The 23,841-nt window shown below is 47.0% G+C and overlaps 1 protein-coding gene across 7 annotated transcripts in view; it reads left to right on the top strand.

Moving 5' to 3' along the window:
- The window catches only part of Nlgn4x (neuroligin 4 X-linked), a 163,090-nt gene that overhangs the window by 24,689 nt on the left and 114,560 nt on the right, over positions 1–23,841 (top strand). For 6 of the 7 annotated variants that reach the window (XM_040286892.2, XM_005335530.5, XM_021733424.3 and 3 more), the window contains exon 3: positions 1,358–1,445. The exons of the other annotated variant lie outside the window; for it this stretch is intronic. The gene's annotated coding sequence lies outside the window, so the exon portion shown is untranslated. The remainder of the gene's footprint in view (positions 1–1,357; positions 1,446–23,841) is intronic. 7 annotated transcript variants of the gene reach the window in all.

The following is a 23,841-nucleotide window of genomic DNA, read 5'->3' as shown; positions in this document are numbered from 1 at the left end:
TTTGAGGTTAATCCTTCCAGAGAGAACTCGTGTGCAAGAACACGGTTCTTTCTATGGAGTCGATGTAGACTGCACACCTAGACACCAAGCTGTGATGAGCACATTTTGTTTTAATTTTTGCAATGTCCCATCTGAAAGTAGAAGAGACACACACACCGATGTGGTTTTCATTTCCAGCCAACGTGGGCACTCAGGCCAAGCTATAAGCAAAATCAATCATGCCAAGAAATAGAAAGTCAAGCCTAAGACCATAATTAAGGCTTTCATCCCTCCGACACAAATCATGCCCAATCTCATTTTTTTTTTCCTTTCCTTTTTGGTCCTTGAGATTGAACCAGGGCTACTCTATCAGTGAGATCCATCCCTGGCCCTTGTTTATTTCTCAGTCTGAGTCACCGTCATGTCAAATGGTTGAGAGCCTTGGGAAATCGATGAGGCTGGCCTCACACTTGTGATCCTCCTGCCTCAGACTCCCAAGTCGCTGGGATTCCCGGCATGTGCCTCTGCACTCGACCAAGTCACACTAATTTTTATAGAACTTTTCTGAAATACCCATGTAGCATTTTTTTTTTAACTTGAGAACTTGGAGTTTAACACCATCCTGTGATAAAATGGAGGTAGAAGCAATTTCTAGAGATATTAAGAATGCTCTTATATTTATTGAGATGGAAAGGTTGCTTGATATCTTGAAAACTCCAAGATCCTCGTTAGGATTCTCTGTTTAGACGTAGAAGGTTTTAGGGTTGCAAAAAGCATCCTCTGTGCAGAGAAGATTCCCAGGTGAGATGACCAGGAAAGTGCTCAACAGTTGTGGGGCACGTACTGGACAAACAGACAGCATTTTCAGTGCCGTGGATTGCAGAGGGTGGGACCGTGTGCGAGTGGGCATGTTCCCATCCACCACCCTAGGGAGACCTCTCTGCCATCCAGGATCAGACCTGGGGATGTGTGAGGGCTCGGGATTGGATTGGTTCTTCTCGTTAGTTTTCTGAAGATGATGAGTTCCTCATTCAAAGTGGCTGGAAACAACATAGATATACGGTAAATTCTAAAGAATGCGTTCACAGTGCCCAAATGGTGACGGTGAGCCACTTGTGTGGCAATGACTTTGAGGTGTGCTTGCAATCTGCGCGCGTGTGTGCCAATATTGTGCAACAAAGACCACAAAGTAGGCATGGCTCTGTCCTCTCTCAAGTTCCTTGACGGACTGAGGTCCCAGTCCAGAATGACCAGCTAGTTCCTCTTCAGCAAACCCTAAGAAAATTCACAAGGAACCCAATATCGGCTTTGAAGCCATCATGGAGTGCAGAAACTATGTTCCTCTTTTCTTTTCTTTTTCTTTTTTTTTTTTTTTTAGGGAGAAATGTGCTGACATGGAAAAGATCATCAAGTAGCCTTCCATGAAGGCGTTTTGAAAGGCACCCGGGCTGAAGGACAGTGTCATGGTGAGTCTTCACAATGCGTGTGGGCCAATCCAAGATGGCGGCCACCATGGTGCTGGCTACCCTGAGGGGCCAGAGAACCAGTGTCCATCTGGACTGTGGGCTTTTTTGAGGGCTTGACTATGGACAGGTTTCTGCATGGAGCTGAGGCCAGAGAGTTGTGTGCTTTTTTGCTGTGACATTGACAACTTCCATTCTTCTCTTGGGTCTTCCTTTACCCATTGGGTTGGCGCTCAGATAGAAGATTGACAGGTGCTGTCCCAATGTAATTTCCAGGAGGATGGGATTGGGATCTGTCTAGAGGATCGCCTGAAGGATTCAGGTCTGGGTTGGGGTTGGACATCAGATCTCCACGTCTTTTAAAGGAGGAAACTGTCCCTCAGGATGGACGTTGTCCCAGGATAATCGGCCACACCTGGGGGACACTAGAAACTCCAATATTCAGGCCACACCATCTTGAGCCCCTGCATCTGGTCAGTCTCCTGGTAACCCTTGGGTCCACCATGGCTCTGACATCGGGGAGAGATGTCCTTGAAGAGTCTTTAGGCTGCAAGTTGGGAGGAGAGCGGGAAATTAGCACTAGTGCGGAAAATGTCTGATCTGAATTAAAATACGTTGGACCCTGTGTATCCAACGTTTCTGCTCCAGGTGACGCATCCAATCTCAGATCAAAAAATATCTGATAAAATGGCGTTCGTACTGAACACGTACCACGGTTGGTCATTATTCCCAAAACGATATAGAATGATGGTATTTACGTGGCATTTTTAATAGCATTATTATAAGTCATCTAGAGACGGTTGAGTGTGTTCTGGAGGATGTGTGTAGGCTATGAGGACTGTGTCGACAGGAAACCCTCGGTACTCAATAATTGCGTATGGCAGGTCTTCCAGAGGAATCTGCTGGCTGGAAGCGTCCACATGCATTTCACTTGAATCCCACAGAAATCCTCATAGAGGCACGTCTTTTAGGGTCCGTGGCTTCTTCCCGCCAACCCTGTTCCCTGCAAATGAGTCTCAGTGCTTTCCTGGCTGGTCATCTTTTGTTGAAGCCGTTCTCTCAGCGGGCGGTGCGTGCATTATCCGCCTGGTGAAATCAGGCTCGTTGGGGGCAACTGCTTTGGAAACCTAGTTGAGTTCTTGACAGTAAACGTAATGGTGACCATAACCAGTTCACTTGGAGTGTCCATAAGGACAATTTGGAATTCCCTAGGATGACTTCTTCCCCCCCCCAGAGCCACAATCAGAGTGCCTCTCTGTCCTAGAGGGCACCAATGAGTGACTCTGCTCTGTCCTGTTGGTGCCGATCTCTTGGAAGTTCATCCTTGCTCCCTGCTCACATGTGATAGCATAAAAACCTCTGGTTATCTGCGAACCAAACATTTCTTGGGCCATTTGAACCGGGGCCACCCTCTCTCACTCTACCCTATTCATTTGTTGCCATTTCAGAGGGATCCAGAATGTCAGACACATGTTTCTGATGCAGGCTGAGGTCCACTGAGACCTCGAGATCCTTTTCGCGATCTAGAAATCTGCAAACAGCCTAGAACCCAAGCAAAGAGAGATGGGTAGGAAATGTTTACGGCGTACTCTTGTTAGCCGTCCGTAGTAGAAATATTTCATGATGCAAATTCTGGACTCTTTTCCCCAAACTCAAATATTTGAAAGGATCCTGTTATGTTTTAATCTATTCCAAATCAGTACTCACGGCTTTTCATGGTTCCGCTGCCAACTCCCACCCTACACAGGCAGCATCCATGACTGTGTTGCTTAAATATGGGTTTCTGGCCAATTTTCTCATCAATTTTTAGGCTACAACTGAAACGTACCTGTCAAAATGGAGACGTCCAATGTGAGAAGATGATTCATCATCTGTTTTTTTTTTTTTTGTGAGTGTGTATTTTGTACACATTTTTATAAATTTTATCAAAGCTATTTATTGAGAATTCCATGAATATAGACATTCTCATCAGACTATTTATATAGAGAGAGAACCAGGAATTCTAGGAATTCCACTATCTTGATGGGATCAGGATGCCCCCATACAAAAGGAAAATGGTGGCCGTAGGTGGAGAAAGGGGCTCTGTCCCATGGGTGAGCCACGGCTCCTACTTTGAGACCCCAAGGGAGCGTCACATGCAGTGCACAATCAGGGAAGCAGAGGGGATCCTCTGCATCTCGAAGGGTGCGTTCATTGTTAAACCTCAGGCACGAGGTTGGGATCTGCCGTTGAAACCAACTGGGTTTGATCAGTCAATGTCCACAGAAGGTTGCTTGCTGCTTCTTGGTCTCCGCTGTGATGGGTCTCACCTTAGGGCTGTGCGGTGGAGACGCTGTTGTGACGTTCTGAGTAGAGCTTTGGTTAGTAATGGGTCCCGATGGACAGCCAGTGGACGGACGGCTCAGCTGGGTGGATGGCCAGTGATAAATGATGCGTTCTTGCCTCGAGATCTTTTTGCAAAAAAAAAAAAAAAATTGTGCATGTTGCAGAATCATATTAGTCATGCAGTCACACATATGCATACAGTAACAATGTCTATGTCATTCTATTGTCTTTCCTATCCCCACGTCCCCTCCCCTCCCCTCCCATCACTTCCCTCCACCTAATCTGAGGTAACGCTATTCTTCCCTAGTGACCCCCCCACCTTATTGTGAATTAGCGTCTGCGTAGTAGAGACAATATTCAGCCTTTGGTTTGGTGGGATTGGCTTATTTCATTTAGCATGATATTCTCCAGGTCCAACCATTTATTGGCAAATACCATCATTTCACTCTTCTTTAAGGCTGAGTAATATTCCACTGAGTATATATACCACATGTTCTTTATCCGTCCATCTATCGAGGGACACCTAGGTTGGGTTCGTGGTCTAGCTCTTGGGAATGAAGCTGCTATAAACATGGATGTGGCTGTGACCCTGGAGTGTGGGCTGATTTTAAGTCCATTGGGTATCAACCAAGGAGTGGGATAGCTGGGTCACATGGTGGATCCATTCCCAATTTTCTGAAGAATCTCTATCCTGCACTAATTTGCACTAATTTGCAGTCCGACCAGCCGTGTGTAGCAATCTTCAGAACCTCCTTCAGTAAGCACCAAAACTCCCGGACTGTTTAGTTAGAATAACATCCGTTCAGCGGTGGTTCCCAGATGGTTCACAGCATCAAATTGCACAGGAGGAGCACGGAGTAGGGAGAAGGCATGAATCTGCACCTTCTGATCTCTCTGTCTCTCTTCTTTCAAAGCCACTGGTGCTCAATCAACGGGGGATCCAGTCTATAATGTATAGTGTGCAGCATAAAAATGCATGTACCTGTGAGTGAGGACATCCACGTCTACTAACTCTGCTCCCAAGTGGCTGAATTTCCATGACTAGATTTCTGATTTGTCTAAATCCTAAAGAGTTTCTGAATTCATTCCCTTGTAATGTGAACAATCAGAGGTTATAAAATCAGAACAAAAGCAGCCTGAGAGTTACAAATAATTGACTCCACGAATACGTGAAAATTTCAACTCATGCCATTTTAATAGACTTTTCTATGCACAGTTGACCAAACACGTTCTGATTTCATAATCACTGTTTTGGGAGTCAATTTTCCCTGGGTTTCTATGGTAGTTTGGAATAGTCTTGTGGAATTTACCTTTTAAGATTAATAGTTTGGAATATTTTACTCATTTTTTTTCATTGCTGTGAACAAAAGACTTGACAAGAACAACTTAGAGGAGGAAAAGTTGATTTTGGTTCATGGTTTCCAAGGTTCAGTCCCTGGTGGGCCGACTCCATGGCTCTGGCCCAAGGGGAGCAGAACAAGATGGCGGCAGGGCCTGGAGCAGGAGAGCAGCTCAGGACAGGGCACCAGGGAGCAGAGAGAGCTCTGCCCACCAGGGACAGGACAGAGACCCCAAAGGCATAGCCCAGGGACCCCCTCCTCCAGCCACACCCACCTACCTACAGTCACCATCCAATGAGACCATTCAAGTGGATTAATCCACTGAGCAGGTTACACCTCTCCTATCCCAATCATTTCCCCTCTGAAGGTTCTTGTAGTGTCTCACACATGAGCTTTTAGAAGAAAAGTCTACTTAGGGGCTCATGGATTCAGAGGTTCAGTCCATGGTGGCCGACTCCATGGCTCTGGCCCAAGGGGAGCAGAACAAGATGGCGGCAGGGCCTGGAGGAAGAGAGCAGCTCAGGACAGGGCACCAGGGAGCAGAGAGAGCTGTGCTCACCAGGGACAGGACAGAGACCCCAAAGGCACAGCCCAGGGACCCCCTCCTCCAGCCACACCCACCTGCTGCAGCCACCACCCAGTGAGTCCACCCAAGTGGATTAATCCACTATCAGGTCACACCTCTCATAACCCAATCATTTCACCTCTAAACTTTCTAGCTTTATCTGACACTTGAGCCTTTCAGGGACCTCTTCATATCCAAACCACATCCGTGATCTTCTGTTGGGATTAATTTTATTGCAATGAGAACATGGTCTGATTCACACCCGATGGTCAGGAATAAAATCCCTTGCTGGTGTTCCTGAAAACTAGCTTCCATTTCTAAGTCAGGGAATCCAAGGGTGTCCCAGGAGAGAGGACGTCCAGTATTATATGGAGCATCGTGTGTGCTGATGTGGAGGATTCTGGGGAGAAGGCACTTCTGAGACCAGCCAATTTGAATGTTGAGATTTTTATAGTGCGCTTAGTTGCACACATATTACCCAATGACATCGTTTACTAAACTGCTTGTGATTTAATGTAGCTGTGCAAATCAGTCTGACTCAGGGACCCTTGAGTTGTTTGGAATCCAGCGACTGAATAAAAACCTGACGGTATCGTAATGCTACCGCAAAGGCATCTAAGATGTGAAGGACATTTCCAACGCAGAAAATGGGATAAATTGTGCTTGAAAATATCTGTCTGGTTCTTGTGATAAATCCCTTCCACTTAGTGGGAAAAAAACACATAAATTCAACACTTGAACAACAAAAAAATGTTTTCTCTTTTCCTAGCTGTGGAGTCTGTTGGAATTAATAAGAGTATTTTGTTTTCTTGGAAATGGAAAGACAGCGTGAAAATAGCACTTTAGCTAAAGTGAAGTTTTCATAGTTACCTTTTAAGGTTAGCACCGGATGGGGATTTTTTTAAAGTTGTAACTATCAGGAGCTGGGGTGGAGCTCAGGTGTGGAGCGCACAGGCTGCACAGTAGGTGCAGGGTCTGGGGTTTATCCCTAGCTCTTTACAGGCAGAAAAAAAAATGTGCACAATTACAAAAACTTTTAATCTTTTTATATAAACCACAGAGGCTGGATGGAGGCACCCTGAGGTCGATACGTGATCCTTTTTCTCTTTCCTTTACTGACACCCCATGAGGATAGCAGTCCCACACTTGAAAGCTGAAAAATGTTTGCCAAATAAATGGGAAGGACACTCTGAGATAGTCAAAAAGATACTGATGAAATGAAAAGAGAAAACAAATATATTATCCCATTCATTCTTCAAAGCATTTCCTCCCACTATTTCTCATTGTTTACTGCACTGAAATGAAAGCTCATGTGGCCACTGTTTATTTGGCTACCACGAAGGAGAGTTTCATGTCCCTTGGTTGATGATCCTGAGATCAAAAGTCCTGAAAAACCAATCCTTTGGGTCTGTCTGCTCCTCAGGGACCATTTCTCACAAAATCCCAGAAGGAAGATGGCGGACACTGGACTTCTGCCAGAGCAGAGGAGGCCCAGGATGGAGGTCCCTGGACTCCCTCAGGCCCAGGCCTCTGGGGGTCAGGACCTTGGGAGGCTGTGTACAGGATGGAGGGAAAGGAAGACCATCCTTCTCAAGAGGGTGACTCTCCTTAAGGGGAGACTTGGCTTTGTTCTTAGCCCCTCCCACTAATGAGGTCACTTCCTATCTGCCCTGTTTTTAGCCCCTCCTACTAATGAGGTCACTTCCTATGTGCTCTGTTTTTTTTCAGTCCTTCCCGTTAATGAGGTCACTTCCTATGTGCTCTGTTTTTTTCAGCCCTTCCCACCAATGATGTCACTTCCTGTCTGCTAGTCTCCTTAGATATCTTGCATCTGGGAGGGGTAGAATGGAAGGTGCATTTAGTAGCTGAGTGTTGACAGGTGTTTGCATCCCATGCAGAAGCCCAGGTAGCCTTTAGTTCACTCAGGGAGGAAAGAATGGGTAGTGAGAGCTTGAATTTATCCTGGCAAACATTTTAAACTGTGCTGAAAGCCAATTTCCCTCTTTATTTTCCTTTATTCTTGTAATTATGATCATTACTACCTTGGAATAATAAACTTTATTAGACCTAAACACTTAAAAGGAAAATCTGTAGGAAGCTTTGACTGAACAAGATGGGGTTAAATCTGGTATTTTTCTTCTCATTTTGATTGAAAAAATAAAACTGTTGTTCCTCCTTAGGAGGAGCAAAATATTGACAGATTTGCTCTATAATTAATATAAATCTTATGAGCTTTTCCCCCCCAACCTGCCCAAAGATTCAATTAGGTGTAAATGTGTAGCAAATGTTAATATTGCTGCCCATGGTTTGTATTAAAACCATCTATCCTGAGCCCAGGGTAATCCAGTTAGTAAGTACAACTGATGTCTTGTGTCTTTTGTATTTTTGCAAATAAAATAAAATGCCTTTTATGGTGTGGGTCCCCACCCCCAGCCCCCGTCCCCAGGCAAAGGGGTCCATACGAGAATGGAAATTTAATAAATAGGTGTATCTGGTTAAATGGATCATCTTGCACTTTTTATAAGTCATTTATGCATAAGGTAATTTTGTTTGATCGACGGAGGAGAAAAATGAATTTGACTTTGAGTAAATGCTAACGTCCCCGTACATATATAGGATAAGCCAAATGTGGCCTGATTGGCAACCCAGCTTTTGCAAACAAATTTTATTTTTTTAAGAAACCAACCATACTCTCATTTGTGTTTTCCCAGACCTGTCACCATAGTCCCAGAGTTGAAAAGCTTCCGTAAAGACCAAATGGTTTTCCCAGCCCAAGATGTTTATCATTGACTGTTTACAGAAATGTTGGCCAATCCATACTTTCTGGCACGGTTGGATCTTTCTGTGGGTGTGAAGCCGGATCGCGGTGAACCTCTTGGGTTCACAGACTAATGCATCTATGCATGAATTATTAAGTGAGTTTTAGTATAGAGTCAATATCATTCACAGTGAAATCTATCGATTCGTCTACTCTAGAGCTCAGATAAAGTGGGAGTGTGTGGATGAGTGGGGTCTCCAAAGACTCTGGAATCTTCCATGTGGATTCGTATGCACCAGTTTCAGATGTGGTGGCTGCCCTCACGCCAGTGTGTGGTCTGGTTGCTGTTCACTCTTGCTGGAGACTGGGGTTCATTATCAAGCAGATTGGTCATGGGGCGCCATCTTGAATCTTTTCTTCTTGCTCCAATACCCTTGTTTCATGATGCAGAAGAAACGTGGGGTTCATTATCAAGCAGATTGGTCGTGGGGTGCCATCTTCGATCTTTTCTTCCTGCTGCAATACCCTTGTTTCATGATGCAGAAGAAGGGATCCCATCCGTGATGAAGTGGAAGCAGTCACTGGGATTTTTGTTGTGTTTTGCTGAACTGTTTAATGAAGCACATGTCGCACAGTTAAAAATCACAGGGGTTCCCTCATTCCCTTTCTTCGTGAGAATTGGAGAGAGGTGATTCTGACTCAGCAGGCATCCCTGAAGAGGATAATTAGTATCAATGGGGAACCTGGTGGTTTTGTCTTTGCCTGGTGTGTGTGGTTCGATGTCTCGCCTGGTGTGCGGTGGACTGTAGTAAATATTAACTAAATATATTTTAGTTACAGATGACGGAGGATCAATTACCTAAAAATCTTCCCTTGTTTCTTCCCTCTCCACAGTGAGTCTGGAAAACACGCCATCCTAAGTATTGCGGGGTAATGGGGAATGTCACCGTTAGGACTTTGCTGAAGCGCACTGTAGGGTTATCTACCTGGAAAACATGAATTTGTTCTTCCTGGAATGGGGAACCTCTACCGTTTTCTTTTTTCAGGGGATTGGAAGTTCTGATAGAGAACATTCATGCTGTCACTCGGTACCATAGGGCCGTCCATGTGGGAGATTTTCTCTGAATGTGTTGGTGAAGGCCAGTTGACCTCAACTCAATCATTTAAGAGGAAGTAGAACACGTTCCACTTGGGGACAATTTGCCATGAAGTCCACGTCCTGGCCAAGCAGCTCACGTTGAGTTAGTGACCTTGCACTAGTTCCCTAACCTCTATCCAGCTGAGCAGGGAATAGAGTGAGCCTGGGCAATACCAGTTTGGTCCACCAGGGGCATGGCGCCATTTTGTGCTTGAAGCTGTTCTGTGTTATCATTCAGAGATGAACAACCACATGAGTGGAGTCCTTTCATCTACTTTAGAAAATCCTTCTGAGAGTCTTTCCCATTGGGAGGGGAAATAGAATCATGTTGACTCGTGTTACTTATCTTTCTGTTCCCCTTCGTTGTAGAGTCCCAGGAAATTTTCTTCATTGAATATTGAGAATCTGGTTGGAGAAGAACCTCAGTGCAACATTTTAGGGCATGTTTCTGGAGGTGATTTGGAGCAAATGGGAACTGAGTCTGAGACGTCTCTCTTGCCACCTTTGTCCTGGTCCCGTATGTGCACAAATGAATATTACGCTATTTGACTTCTCTGTACTTAACTCTTCTGAGCGGACTACAATTTTAGCTGCTGTATTTTCTCTCTATTATTTAGAATATGCAAACCTTCATTGGGGAATGCTTAGTCTTTCACTTGTCTTAAGGGGTAATTGATTGGCTTTTTCCAGATTATGCCATTCTTGGGAAAAGGTTAACCAATAAAATCTGGCCAATTAAAAAATCTCAGCTAATTTAATTCTTTGGATACAATGTCACTTTTTATGTTTAAACCAGGTACACATGCATCTCCACTTAAAATTGGGTATTCTCCTCAGGAAACCCATTTTAAATTGGAAATACCATCTGTATATGGCTCAGAATAAAACTGAATACCAAGCTGAGACAAATAATTCTTGCTGGTAATTTCACACTTGGAAAAAGCACATTATATTTTAAACATCTTATTCACAGTGCAACCACAGAATTCATCTTCTGGTTTGACCACTCCTTGGCATTCTTTACGATTTCTTTGGTTAAGTCATAGAATAGTTCTCTGAAGCCAGGTATGGTGGCACACACCTCTAATCCCAGCAACTTGGGAGGCTGAGGTGGGAGGATTACAAGTTGGAGGTCAGCCTCATCAACTTCACTAGACTCTGTCTCAAAATAAAAAGTAAAAAGAGCTGGGCATACGATTCAGTGTCATTTATTTATTTATTATTATTATTATTATTATTTTGGGGAGGTACTGGGCATACCCCCACAAATAATAATAAATAAATAAATAAATAAATAAATAAATAAATAAACAGGAACATGTCTCTGAAATGATGTGGCACCAACCATTCAATTATGTATTTCAAATGTCTTTGAAAAGGAGAAATAGCACCGAAATCGTAGTGACTGCTGGAATATCCAACCAGAATCTGACACTTTCAAGGATCCATTCAAGTCCACCTCACCAGCTTGCCAAAGGAACAGACGATACTTGAAGTCATTCTCGGCCGAGGCGCCATCTTGGTTTTCTGTAGTGGAACCAATTGGCTGCGACGATTCCTTAAGAGGGAATTGAAGGAATTTGTTCCTGGGTTTGCATGATGTGGGGAAGCAATTCCAATGTTATTGGACTGATGCTTTGCAAATTCAAGCACCGAGGGGTACGGGCTCTTTCCCCAGGTGTCTTCCACCAGGTGCATTTAGTGGATCCCTCCAGGGGGTGACTTTCTGTTGAATCCTCTCTCCTCTTCCTTCTTGGTTGCTCCATCTCCCCTGCGACGTCCATCCCACCCTCAGTTCATGGTGGTCCACGCGTCTGGAAGAGTCCCCCATGTGAATACAGATGACGCCTTGGATGGCAGGTCCTGGGGCTTCCTTTTCTAGCTTATGCATGGCCTCTCTCTGGGTCTCTATGCTCTCTAGGAGGTGGGTGGAACCACAGAATCTTCTAGAACCAGCAGTGCTCAGTCTCAAAGTCCCTGTCTCTGTCAATGCCATCCCCATGTCTCTTAGCTGCCCTTTCTTCCAGCGAATGAGCTCTTCAGGACTCCATGCACAGCCGAGGGTCACATGTCAGGTAGAATTTAGTGACTCAGGTGATTATAGAGACAAATCCTTATTCAGAAGAACACCTGCATGATAAATATATCAGTTTTTTTTTCTGGTTGTAATAGCACAATACCACAGCCTGAATGAATACAAAAGAAAAAGAGGATTATTTGGACTCACTTGGAATTCCAACATCCTTATGGTTTGGATCTGGAAGGTCCCCAAAGCTCATGTGTTGAAAGCATGGTGCCCAGTAGCACAAGGCTCCAAGATGAGATTTTGAGCAATGATTGTGTCCCGAGGGCTCTGACCTCATCGGTGGATTAATCCACTTGGTGAATTAATCCACTGGATGGATTAATCCATTGGTGATGGAATGGACTTCTGGGAGGTGGGACCTCGTTGGAGAACTAGATCGTTGGGGGAATCCCTGGAAACACATTTTTCTTCCCGGATCTCCTTGTCTTCTGCTGCATGGCTTCATGAGCTGAGCTGCTTTCCTTCTCCGCACTCTTCCGCCATGTTGGTGCCATGGAGCCATCAGCTGTCTGGATCCTCTGGAAGCACGAGCCCAGTTAAATCTTCCCTCCTTCAGGTTGTGCTTCCCAGATACGTTGGCCACAGAGATGCAAAGCTGATTGAGACCAATGTCAAGGGCCGGCTGCTGATGTCCTTCTGGACAGACAGGTGCCTCTCCTGATGTGGGGAGAGGCAGGGAACGTGTGTACCTGTGTGTGTCTCTCTTCTGCTCTCCCTCCTCCTCCTCCTCCTTCTTTTTGGTACCAAGGCTTGAATTCAGGGACACTTGACCCCTGAGCCCCGTCCCCAGCCCTGTTTTGTGTTTTATTTAGAGACAGGGTCTCCCTGAGTGGCTTACGGCCTCCCTTTGGCTGAGGCTGGTTTTGAACTCATGGTCCTCCTGCCTCAGCCTCCTGGACCACTGGGATGACTGGTGTGCCACCGTGCCTGGCTCTTCTCCTTTTAAAGCCACCAGATGCTATCATGCGGCTGCACCCTGATGACCTTAACTAACCCTAATCACTTCTCCAAGACCCTACCTCTGAAAATCAATCAAATTCACTTAAATGTCTTAATCATGTAACAGACAGGAAAGAAAAAATCTCCTGAGTATAGAATGTGCCTGGTATTAACGTAAGCACGGGTCCGCGGATCACTGTGCTCCATGCGCCAATTATTTATTGAATTCATTTTGAAATAACACGGCAATAGTCAAGATCATGTCTGTCGGTAACCGGTGGTCAATACCTCGTGGTCAATGCCCTCCTGCTGGGTAGCGAGTGTATTGTGTGCCTAACGGAGGGATCAGGGATTCCTGAAGAAGGCACTAAATGCTCTCGAGGGCTCTTTGTAGCATCTCATGAAACATTTAAACACCCCCAAGACGGGTCGAGTGTCCCCAGAGCCCTTAGTGCCCGATTCCCAGGGCCAGGGAGAATTCCGTCCCGTCTGGAGCCCAGAGACGGATGGTTGCTGTCATTTAGAGAAACAGCAGCATCATCTCGATGCTCCTTAATGCAATATTCTCCCCCCAATGAAGGATGCTTTCCTTTTACCTCCGGAAAAACAAAGAGCATCGTCGTAGACACAGACAGATAAGTGGGTGCTGCTAGATCTGCCTCGGCTCCGGGGAGATGCTGAAGACAAATGCTTTGCAGACAACGTCCAGAAACGAAAGTTTTACATTTTCTTTTTTTTTAAAAAACGCCGTCGGCTGCTTGGACCTTGGGAAGGTCACGGGAGGAATCGCTGAACTGGGGTTGCTTGCAAGGTTTGATCGCTCTCTCTTTTAAGGAGAGGCAGAGCCGATTTCTTTTTCTTAGCTGAATTCGGTGGTTGCTTTATGTGTTTATGAAGAGCAAAAATGTGCCTTGGCGGACAGCAAACTGCAACCAACTCTCGGGCATTGGATCCCAGGGTGTTTGATTTGCATTTTGGAGCTGTTTCTGGAAGAAGCTATGGTTGGCATTGACTGTCTTGCAGGGTCACTCACTTAGCCCCTTTGTTCCCAGTTAACCTCGTGGAAGATCCACAGCCACCAAAGGGGGACCAGTTGGCTAAGGGCTCACATTGAATGGTCTGCGGCTAAATCCAGCGAATTGATGGAGGTGTCCACTAACAGCTGGACCAAGGAGCCGTATGCAGTCAGGGGACAAGGACCAAGAGGGAACTAAAGAAAGAGGGAGGGAGGACAATGTGGGGACCTCATGCCACTGCAGCAGGAGTTGGTCACAGTCTGGCTGCTTCTCCATCTTCTGTCCTCTAGGGGCCGCTCTCTGGATTCAGGGTACGGCTGCCATTTTGGAATCGGCTTCTTGCTCAGTGAAGAGACCACCCACCCGCTTTCTCCAGCTGGGGGTCCTGAGAGAGTTTGCTGCGGGGGTCCCATAAAAATATATCATACAAATGCCTATATTTTACTTTAGGTGGACACCCGGTAATTGATCTTGCATTTTGAGGGACTCTTGGGATACCATTGGAGTCACCCGATGACCCAGCGTGATTCCCCCCACATCAGGGTCTGTTGATTGGCGTCTGAACCTTCTTTCCTCTGGGTCACATGTCGGGAGAAAGGGGACGACGGCCCCTCTTCCCTCTGAAGATTCCCAATAGGCTGGTCCATAAGAGAAACCGGCACCGAAATCCGTAGGATGTCAATGACCTTCAATTTCAATGACCTTCGATTTCAATGACCTTCAATAGGGTCTGGCCAACTGCAGTCAGTTCTTTGCTCAGGGACCTTGTAGGAAGCCATGCAAACTTACACGGGATTGGGTAGCTTGACACTGCCCGTCCATGTCACTGGGTTGCCCATTGAAGTCCCTTTATGTAGGGTAATGTACCTTTGAGGGCTGAGACCATCGCAGTAGGCAACTGGTGTCGGAAAAAGGTGCATCTTTCTCCTTCTTTGCTCTGAAGCTAAATATCTTCAACATGTCGGCGACCCCTCTCTGCTGGGGAAAATCCATAAGGTCTCATTTTCTGTATGTGAAACCCTAAAATTGGAAACCGGATCCCAAGATCATGTTTAGAGACAAAGTACTAAGTTTGGGTTTGCAGAGGATCTTGCTGCTGGATTTGTGTTTTAAATCAAAAGGCTCTAAGACGAGTCGGGATTCAGATTACAGTGTTTGCTCTTGTGGCGAAAGAGCTGTAATAGGCAACCGTGTTTTTGGTGATTTCTCTTCTGTCTTCTTCCAAGTCACTGTGTTCCCTACCGTTCAGCGATAAAGAGGGATAAGCGTTGGAACTGGTCACATATATATATACATATACTGCCACCAAGGTTAATTTTGCTTGTGCCACATCCCAACAAGGAGCTGTGGGTGGGGGAAATGTCAATCACGAAATGCCTGAGGCAGGCGAACTTCCTAACCAAAGAGGTTCCTTCTCTGGACCAACCCTTGGGCACCTACCCCAAACCCTATTCCAACCACAGCAACAGCTACGTGCACTCATTTATTTTTTTCTGGCATGGAAGTTTGGAAACAGCGTCACTCCACCACGGTCCCACCCCTGGTAGTACCGTAGCGTGTTCCTTGACTTTCCTTAGCAGGCATGGGGGACGACTGGATGCCACTCAGTAGAGTCGGACGTCCTCGTTCCTACAGGTTTAAACCAGAGTCGCTTTTCATTCTTAGTTCAAAGACTCCTGGCTGCAACACGAAGCAGCAGTGGCCCTTATCGGCCCTTGAGAAGCATGGTGGACCGCAGAGACTCCCTCTGTGGACTTGAGTGGATCGGCTGGTAATTAGTGAGGCAAGCCCAGGAGTTAATTAAGGCAGGTTCCCAGATGGAGAAGGGCCACTTGTGGTGAGTTAGCTTTATGTCACTGGGATGAAAATCCCCGACGAGTCCAACAGAGAGAAGGAGCCGTTTATGAGGGTTTCAGAGATCCAGTCCGTGATTCATTGGCCGACTCCATGGCTCTGGCCCAAGGGATGGCAGAACAAAATGGCGGCCGGGCATGGCAGAGGCAAGCTTCTGAGCTCATGGTGGCTAGAAAGGAGGCTCTAAGGAGTCCCTAAGGCATGTCCCCTGTGAGCAGTCTCCACCAGCCATGGCCCACATGCTAAAGGTACCACCCATCCACTCCATTCACATGGATGGACTGGTTTGGTGGTAGCGCTCTTGGTCCAATCATTCCACCTCAGGATCTAAATCGTGACATCAATATACTCTGAGTCCTAACCTTCTCTCTTGGCTCCCCCATTTATTTCCCATGCATTGAAAAATGGTTTGCCTCCACTCTACTGGAAACATATTCACCAGTTAAAAATGAAAAAAATAAAGGCAATCCATTTTACACCAACATGGAGGAAGATGGAGTCCCACAGCACTTGGAAAGCCGTGCCTCAGGGTCTCTCTTACAAGGCTTTGGGTGGTGTTTCATGAAACTTGCTTTTTAAAGAAAATCCGAAGGGCTGAGGATGTAGCTCAGGAGTATCACACTTGACTCACCTGCAGGAGGCCCTGGGTTCAATTCCCTAAAAGGACCACCCACCGCTCCATAAAAATAGAATTTGTTAAAAATCTCTGAGCTTTGTTGAGCTGGTGAGAACCCAGGTTTCCATTCATTGTGGTCAAACTTTACCTTATTCTTCAGGAAACAACAACAACAAAAAATGCACTTTGGAGAGAGAAGATTCTTAGAGGAAGGACCCAGGGATTCTCCCTCTCGGGAAGCCTGAGTCAACGTCAGGTTGAAAATGGAGATAATTACAGACGCCTAGACCAGGAAAGGCGAGTCAGCACCTCTTCCCTCTCCTTCTCGATTCCAACTGTAAAGTCTTGGACTATCTGCAGGTCTAAATTGGATGATCCTTTTCTTGGTAAATGGAACTGAATGTCCCCCCACTGAAGCCAGTCTACCCACATTGAGCTCAGGAGTAAAAAGACAGACCCACGCCCTAAAAAAATTAGGGATGCTTCCAGTAAGAAACTCGATTCAGTAAGTGGGGGAAATAAAATGTTATCTGGAGGTAACACAGATAGTACCAATTAGAAGCCAAAACAGAAACCTGAAAAGCAACCCCGAACCCTGTGATTTGTAATTTGTAAGAGATACACAAAGTACCGATCCATTTAAAAAGATGGGATTTACAGTAAGGTAGATTGATCCAATTAAGTTATGAATATGGCTTAATGAATCCCATGATTATGCATAATTATGATGCCCCAAGAAAAGATGTAACCACTTAAAAATCAGGATGGGGATTTTCATAGACGTGTCACAAAATAGTCAAGTTTAAAGACGGCATTGGGTAATTAATGAGACTATCTTCCTCGATGAGATAGAAACCAAAGAATTGCAAATAAAAAATTGTAAGGCTCAATCTGGGAATTTGATTGATTCCCACAGAGTATTTCAAAACAATGATCAACTAGAAAGCCAAGAACCAGAAATGATTTACGTTCCACTTTTTAAATGTTCTCGGAATTAAATGATCTATGGTTCTGGGCTGTAGGGTGCACCATAGAGGCCCACCACAGCAAATGGGAAAAAAAAAAAAAAACTACTCCCCTGTGATCAGCCTCCACCAGCTGGTCACATGGTTTAACCACATGGTTGAAATTTAAAAATGGCAGAGAGTCATGTTTTGCACATTGAGGCTTTGGTTCACAGATAGTCTGCTAGTTCCAGGGTGGTCCCATAAGATTACAGCACATAGTGTGCTTTTAGCTGTCTCACATTGTGCAAGTGCACTTCATGTTGTTTGCAGAAAGAGCAACATGAGATCACAAAGTGTGTCTCAGGACATGTCCCCATGAAGTCACACATTGGGACTAAGAAACTGATCTTGGGCGGAAGAGACCTGAAAGAACTCAGGTTCCCATTGAGTATCGGGTGCATCCTGGAAGGAGACTGGAGGAAAATTTAAAGAAAAGGAAGAGGTATTTAATATTATAAAAAAAAAAGGGTAATTGAGATGAGCTTTAGTTCTCTGGGAACATTAAGAATAATTGGAGCAATAGACAAGCAGAAAGTATGCAAATGAAAATGTGCACTGGTGACCGTCTTCAGATTAATTATAATTAGCATATTACATATGACTGGGGAGTGATTGATCATTAGCTTCACTGGGACAATACAGTTAATATGGAACAGTGAGATAACCAGAATAGTTTTATGGCTGTATTGGGGAGCTAGAGAGGAGGAGGATTAAAGGGTGGTGGGTGCCCATAAATAATTTTTTGATCATATTTTATAATAATAGACCAAGAAAAAGTAACATTGCTTAGAGGTTAAGTGGAGGACATTTCTTTTTGCCTTGTTTGTCAGTACTGTGGATTGGACCCAGGGGGTGCTCTGTGACATTTTATTTTGAGACAGGGTCTCCTTAAGTGGTTGAGGTTGGCCATGAACTTGAGGTCCTCCTAGGTCAGCCTTCCAGGCTGGTAGGATTTCAGGGCACACCATGGTCTGGATACGAGGTCTACACTGAAAACCTCATGTGTTCATGCAGGAACGTTCAGAGGTGAAAAGATTCAGAGAGCTCTGACATTATCAGTGGATTAATCCACTTAATGGATTAATGGATTAATAGCTGAATGTGCTACTCAGTGGTACCTGTGGGCAGGTTGGCCATGGCTGGAGGGAGTGGATCACTGGGGGTGTGTCCTGGGGGACTATATCCTGTCCCCGGCTCCTGGTTCTCTCTCTTGTTTCTGATCCTGGGCTGCCAGGAGCCTTCCTCCTCCACACTCTTCCACCATGAGGTTCTGCCTCACTCAGACTCAGAGCAACGGAGCTGGCTGATGAAGGACTGAGATTTCTGAAACCAGAAGTCCACCGGACCCCTCTGAAGGCTTTTGGCTCCTAAGGACACACGAGGTCCTAAGGGAGGGATTTGTCAACCTGGAACTGCTAATTATTTACTGTTTCAATTCCTACGTGGGCTTCTTTATGGGACAGTTCTCTTCCAAAAAGGAAATAAAATGAAGCAAGACCCAGATTTTGTGGGGGTGTATGAAAATATCCTCCTAAGGGCACTGTTTCCAAAATTGGCCTGCCTTCTGGACGCACCTGGGCTAGATGATGAATATCCAAACTTGTGTGTTTCCCTGAGAATCTCTGAGTTGTCAGTGACATTAGCAGCGTGACATTTTTCTACAGATGCTCCTAGAGTTTGAGAGTTTGAGTTTGAGAGTTTGAGAGAGTTTGAGGACCGCAGACCCAGGTAGCTTGTATGCTTGAACTTGTGTCCCGTTCTCTGCCCCTGGATGAGGTGCTGTCAGGATAATAACAGGGACTTACGTTGAGCACACTCTCTGTTTTCCTTTGGATCCTGTGATACGCTCTTGAGGGAGGCCAGTGTGCGTGGCTGTCAATCACAAGGCTTCTGGGAGCTTTGGCTCTTGTCTTCCTCTGTTCCACGTCTCCTCCCGCTGCCTCCTGCTCTCCAGGTGGTGAGTGGACTGCAGTGTCCTAGGCTGGCGGTCTGAGCTTGGAGCAGTGGCCTCCCAAACAACTCCCTTGTGATGAGTCACCTGCGTCCTGAGGCAAACTCATCATCCTCCTGCAGGGCTGATGGGTCTCATCTGTGAGGCTGTTCCTCACGTTGCACATCTCAGAAGAGTTTATCCTCCATTCCCCTCTGGGTTGCAGATGCCCCTCTTCCCTCCCACCCCAAGGACCACCCCCTGGCGTCCCCAAATCCAGACAATTTCCCCCAGAAGGGACCATCTCATGGAGAAGAGTCTCCATGATCCTGCTCGTCAGGGGTCTTCACCATGTGTGAGTGGTGTCCACCCATTTTACCTCCTTAGAAGGACCCGGAAGCTCATGCCTGGCGGCTGTTCTTTCAGAGAATTCCCCCAAAGCTCCGAATCTTACAAAATAAATGGAGCTAAAATGGTGAAATATATGCAAAGCCCCATTGAAAAATGGTTAGTCATTTTAACAACCTGTTATGGTTGGGTTCGGAAATGTCCCCAGAAGGTCACCTTGGAAGGCACGGTCCTCAGTGTAGCTAGAGTCCGAGGATTCGTGGAATTGGCTAGGATGCTGTTCTTCTCAGTGGATTAATCCATTTTCCATAGGAATCCACTGGTGGCCAAATGGACTTGGTGGTGGTCACTGTATGCAGATGAGTGTTGGCTGGAGGAAGTAGGTCACTGGACACTGGTCACTGGGGGTGTGCGTTTAGGACTATATCTTGTCCCTGGCTTCTCCTCCTCCTCCTCTTCTTCTCCTCCTCCTCCTCCTCTTCTTCTCCTCCTCCTCCTCCTCTTCCTCCTCCTCCTCCTCCTTCTTCTCTTCTTCTTCTTCTTCTTCTTCTTCTTCTTCTTCTCCTCCTCCTCCTCCTTCTCCTCCTTCTCCTCCTTCTCCTCCTCCTCCTCCTCCTTCTCCTCCTTCTCCTCCTCCTCCTCCTTCTCATCCTCCTCCTCCTCCTCCTTCTCCTCCTTCTCCTCCTCCTCCTCCTCCTCTTCCTTCTCTTCCTTCCCCTCCTTCTCTTCTCCTCCTTCTCCTCCTCCTTCTCCTCCTCCTCCTCCTCCTTCTCCTCCTTCTCCTTCTCCTCCTCCTCCTCTTCCTTCTCCTCCTTCTCCTCCTTCTCTTCTCCTCCTTCTCCTCCTCCTCCTCCTCCTCCTCCTCCTCCTTCTTCTCTCTCTCTCTCTCTCTCTCTCTCTCTCTCTCTTGCTCAGAAGATTTAATATGCCATGTCCTTCCGCCATGTTGGTTTTGCCTTGGAGCTAGCCCACCATGGACTGGATACTCTGAAACTCTGAGCCAACATAAACCTTTCGTCTTATGAGTTGCTGTTCTCAGCTATTCGGTCACAGCACTGAAAACTTGAGCAACGCATGATACGATAGAAAAATCACCTTCTCCACCTCCCTCTCTCCTTCTCTCTCTCACCCACACCAGCACAGGCTTGAAGGGAATGAGTCCACGCAGACAGAAACCAGCTGTTTCTAAATGAGTGTCTCGGTCCTGCCACAGATCCACTAGGTTTTCCCGGTGACCTAATTAATCCAAAGGGCACAGAGCAAGGCGGCAAATCCTTTTGCGGGTTTTGCCTCAATTCCTTTTAGACTTCTTCAGCCTGGCCGTGTTCCAACCCTTGACATCCCAGCAAGAACGGGTTTTAAAAATGGCGCCCTCCCTGTGGGCCCATGTCCACGGAGGGGAATGTGACATCAAGGTTTTCTCCACGTGCACCTTGCGCAGTCTGGGGCCGTCCAATTGCACAGAACACGCAGTCGCGGAGACGCGTGTTGCGGGCTCTTTAAGCATGGGGGGAGACCGGACCGTCATGGCAGAGGATTTAATTGGGTTTAATTGGGTTAAGAGCAATAGGCCAGGGTGAGAGAGTAGCTCTTAATAAGGGGCCTGAAAATAGCCAAGGAGAAGCATTAATTGCATTAAAATCTGTGACATCTGCAAAAAAAAAAAAAAAAAAAGAAAAAAAAAAAAAGAAAAAAAACCCTTTTATATCATTCTGTGTGCAGGAAAGGGTGACTGTGTCTTTAAGAAAGTCAAAGGGTTAATTTAAAGGGACCTGCTCCCTCCTCTGGACACTAGGATTCAGCCCTACCCCGTGACCTCAGCCCCCGCGGCTCCCAGAGGCCCCAACTCTGAACCTCACTGAACCCGGTTCCGTGTTGGGGATCAGATGTCGGCACAGGGAACCCGGGTGCGGGGGACAGGCCACCACACCGTCACCATAGCGGGTGACTTGGTCCCTCCAGGGTGCAGTGCTCGGGAATGCTCCCTCCCAAGTGCCACTGGGTGGAGGCTCAGAGGAGCAGCAGGTGGATGGGGGCCTCCGTCGACTCTCCTCAATCCCTGGACCTCGAGTGGCCAGTTGCTCTGATGGTCACTCCGGCGCACCTGCTGCTGCTGACTGTCCCTTTGGCCTGTTGATTGGCGGAATTCGGGATGCAGTGGTTCACAAGGTGTTTGTGTGGGATTTTGCAGGCTTAAGCACGACCTGGTCAGAGAAGCCCCAGAGCTCTGATTAAGTCTCCCACGGGCACTTCTTAGGGCTGTGTGGACGGTCCCCGTGTGGTGGCCTCGGTCACACCCAAGTGACCTGCAAAGACGGTGTTAGGGCTCAGTCACGGTGTCAAAAAGCTCACGCAGGAGACAATGCGAGAAGGTCTGGAGGAGAAGGGATCGGGGGCCACCTGAGCCTCCTCCGTGAATTGATGGGATGGGCTCAGTGGTAACTGGTGGCAGGTGGGACGTGGCCGGGGGACGTGGCCTTGGGGGCGTGGCTGTGGGTTTATATTTTGCATCTGGGGAGCGGAGTCTCTCTCTGATCCGCCATGTTCAGCCTCCCCTCGAGCCCGAGGAACGGAGCCTGCTGTCTGTGGACCGAGTCTTCTGCAACCGTGAGCCCTGGGTGAACCTTTCGTCCTCTATAACTGTCCTGCTCGGGGCTGTTTACTGATAGCAACGGAAAAGCCGAGTCAAACACAAGTCCTCTCCTACCTGGAGCGGGTGGGCAGGGGCAAGACCGGCCAGCGTGGGCCGTAGTGACTTTCTCTCTCTTCATTTAAAGAAATCCGCGTGGCCTGAGTGTCTTTGTGACCGTTATTGATGGTTATTTGCTGCAGATTGGGGCCAACGTACGCTCCTTCCACTGAGTTTTGCCTTGTGGACACCTTTGTGTCACCGATTTTTGGACTTTGCCTATTCCATTAGGAGACTCTCTGAACGTTGGGAATGCAAACCTCTTTATCACGATTCTCAGAGACGCACTGAACACTGTTACCCACGTGGTATCTGGGGAGATCCTCCACCTGGGAGTAGACACGTCATCTCGTCCTTGTGGACCCCAAAATATCTAAGCTGGGTGTGGTGGAGCACCCCGGGGGCTGGGGAGGCTGAGGCAGGAGGATCGCGAGTTCAGAGCCAGCCTCCACCAAAGTGAGGCCCTCAGCAGCTCAGGGAGACCCTGTCTCTCAATAAAATGCAAAATAGGGCTGGGGACGGGGCTCAGGGGTCGAGGGTCCCCCTCAAAAAAATATGCATGTATTCAGGTGCCAACCACCTTCAGCCCCCGAGTCCCTCCATCTCCAACCTCCTAGGTTAAGCGTCAGCCCAGCTGATCCTCAGTGGAGGCTCCCCAGGTGGGAGGACTTGGCCCTGGGTCTCCAATATTCCCTTTGCGTCCTCAGGGTGGGCTGGCAGAGGTACCTCAATGCTCCATCTGGCTCACAGCCCCTGATCTTCTGCCGCTCTCCGGGCAGAAGCCCTGTCCCCTGGCTCTGGTCAGCTACTGGACTTGTTCATGCATCATTAGGGCCCTCGATGCCCGGATCCGCCAGCAACGTCCACTGTGGCGGGAGACGGTGGGAGGAGACGGGCGAGCGACTGAAGGGGCACCCGACTGGGCGCGTTTGACCAGGCACATCCCACTGGTGTCCACTGCGTCTCCTCCACCGACGCGGTGGCACCTGCAGTAGGATCTGTGCTGAGACCTGTGACCGCAGCGTCTGTCTCCCCACGAGGACGTGGGGGTGTGGGAGGTCGGGACCCCTCTCCGTTATAGGCTAGAGTCTAGGCTGCAGACGGTCAGTCTGACCATCGCCCTCCCCTGCCTCACGGTATTCCACGCGTATACAGGTGATGGGTGTGTATGTGTGTATGTGTGTACATGTGTATACATACGGCATGTGCGTGTGTATACATGTGTGTATGTGTGTGATTGTGTATGTGTGTATACATGTGGTGTCTATGTGTGTATGCATGCGGTGTGTACGTGTGTGTGTATGCATGCGGTGTGTATGTGTGTGTGTATGCATGCGGTGTGTATGTGTGTGTGTATGCATGCGGTGAGTATGCGTGTGTGTATGCATGTGGTGTTTATGTGTGTATGCATGTGGTTGTACGTGTACGTGTGTGTATGTGTGTATGTGTTTGCATGTGTATGTGTGTCTATATGGTACAAATATATAAAAATATGCAGTGGTTCTGCGTGTATCTATGTGCGTATATACTCAGGCACATGTACACGTATACATGTATGCATGCATTTGTACATATGTGCGTACACACATGTGCCTATATGTGCAAACACACATTAACCAATATGAGAATAAGCTCTTGGGCTTCTTTATGTGGTGTACGCCTAACATAGTACAATGCAGTATGTGTGATTAGTTTTTATATTCACCTATATTTGCACTTTAGGTGTACACACACATATGTAATATATCGAAACTTGCTGTATGCGATTTGCATTTGCATATGTGGATA

Source organism: Ictidomys tridecemlineatus, chromosome Y (genome assembly GCF_052094955.1).
Source record: "Ictidomys tridecemlineatus isolate mIctTri1 chromosome Y, mIctTri1.hap1, whole genome shotgun sequence".
In the NCBI taxonomy this organism is placed as follows: domain Eukaryota; kingdom Metazoa; phylum Chordata; class Mammalia; order Rodentia; family Sciuridae; genus Ictidomys; species Ictidomys tridecemlineatus.
The sequence above is the reverse complement of the archived record's forward strand: the minus strand, read 5'-3'. Positions and strand labels throughout refer to the sequence as shown.